This window comes from Microchirus variegatus (assembly GCF_963457635.1).
Source record: "Microchirus variegatus genome assembly, chromosome: 5".
Taxonomy (NCBI): Eukaryota; Metazoa; Chordata; class Actinopteri; order Pleuronectiformes; family Soleidae; genus Microchirus; species Microchirus variegatus.
The window spans coordinates 21382164-21384457 of NC_139806.1; positions in this window are offsets into that span (position 1 = coordinate 21382164).

The following is a 2294-nucleotide window of genomic DNA, read 5'->3' on the forward strand; positions in this document are numbered from 1 at the left end:
GAGATGCTTCTTTCTTAAATACTTTAGCGAGGATTGTCGCATTTTTATAACAACTAATAATACATAACTAATCTTAACAACAAAAAGAAAACAAATGTCCGCCTATATATTCTTCAGATAAAACGTGAATCCGTGTTTTGCTGTAGTTAACGTTGAACGTTGAATTGGTATAATCCATCTTGAGCAAAGACTTCTTCTAATAATTTGCGGCAGGTTGTATACTAAGATGTGTAATGCTGCCCCCTAAAGTTCGAAGCTCTTAGTCCTCCAATGTAAATCCTGTATGTTATGTTATGTTATGTTATGTTATGTTATGTTATGTTATGTTATGTTATGTTATGTTATGTTATGTTATATTAAACACTGCTATTATCCACGGTTATATTTATTTTACACTTGCTAAAGCAGAGTAACAATTTACACAGCTCTGTGCTTCTGTCAGCAGAGAAGCACAGTGTTTTATTTTTTTAAACCTTTTGTTGAGAGTACAGATTGTGCCGTGAAACATGATGACTTATATTTCTGTGTGTATTTGCATCTTTTGATTATGTTCTGTAGAGTCAGTGTGACATTTTACTCACTTGCATACAGAACGTAACAAGCTGTAAATTAAATGGCAGGTAATATAGATGACTATGGGCTACCTGCTCTATTTGAGCTACTCATCTCTGATAAAAAAAAAAAAAAAATCATCTGTTGATTCACAACAGCAAAACCAAAAAACAATATTAATCATTATCATAATAATACTAATACTACTAATAATAGTAATAATAAATGCAGTATCTCACAATCTTAAAAGAGGTGATAAATATCACTGTATCCATCCCTTTTATCGAATCTGCTCCAAAATGTAATGAGCCTTTGGCCAGAACCAAACGCTACCAGCAGCTCAGTTCAATAGTTTCTTGTAAGCGAATAGATCAATTGGTGAGTGTGGAAAAAAAAAGAATTCAAAAAAAGTTGACATTGTTGACATAGTTAACATTGACCACGAGCAAAGATCAATCTAGTGAAATAACAGTCGGACAATCCTACACAGGAGAGACGACAAGAGAGTGAAAGAGTGGGGATAGAGCCCTTGATACTGTCTATTGGTCCTTAACCTCTCAGCCATCCTGGTTTGATATTTAACTTCATCGAGTCATAAATTGCTCTGATCTTGACGTCAAAGGAAACATGATTTCAAAATGAGCAGCACAAGCTTTCAAATGTTTCCCCTGAAACGAGTTTCAAAAATCTGACAGCTGCCAGGCGTCTGAACCTCAGCTAAACTTCTGTTAAAAAGAAAGATAGTTTAATCAATGCGTGAATCACAGAGCAATGTGTATATCATGAGTTTCTGTGAACCAGAGATGACACTGCATATCCCTTTATACACAGTCATCTGATCGATGAAACACTGACAACTTTTACATATTTTATCTTCAAAAGGCAAATAGAGAAAGTCTGAGAAACAGCAAAACAGCATATCCATAAGTGCTGGGCTACTAAAAAATGAAGTGTAATGCTTAAAATTAAGTGCAGCAGGATTGCAAAAGTGTGACAAAGGAAGCATTATCAGGAGTTACAGCCACCAGATGCAGATAGAGTGAATTTGGTCAATGTCACCCTTGAAAATCCTGCATTAGAAGGTGCAGTCATATTTTGGCGGGGCCCTGCCAAAATATGACTGCACCCTCTAACTCAGGATTGCAAAGCGTGACGAAGAAAGCATTTTCAGGAGTTACTGTTGAGGGAAGTTGGGGTGAATTTGGGTAATGTCACACTCACACTGTATGTTTGCATACAGGAAATCATAAATGAACACTTATCAACACCTGGAGCTTTATGGAAAGTTCCCATTACAGTTGTGATCAATAAACCTGATAACATCCTGTTAGGTAGGTTGGTTTTTAATTATTTTGGAGAAACAATGACCCAGATTCACACCCGGTGAATGACCCACATATGCCGTCTCCTGCTGTTTGCACCATGGAGAAAATCACTCCTGTAAATCAGTCATTCAGTGGCTTTTTCCTTTTCCTCATCAATGGTAACAGGTGAGGGAATGGGTCTTTTCTGTCACATAAATCTGAAATGTAGCTGCTCTTCAAATCACAAACCCATTTGAGAGGCTTTAGGCTGTTGTGTCCTCCATGTCCTCTAACAGCTCATTACATATGGACACCTTGGGAAAATAAAATAAAAATAGGAGGACAACTTGTCTCTCTCTTTTTTCCCCAAGTCCCTGGTGATAACCTGCAGGCTGAAGCATCCCCACACTTTCCCTCAGTTTCATATTATTTTCAATC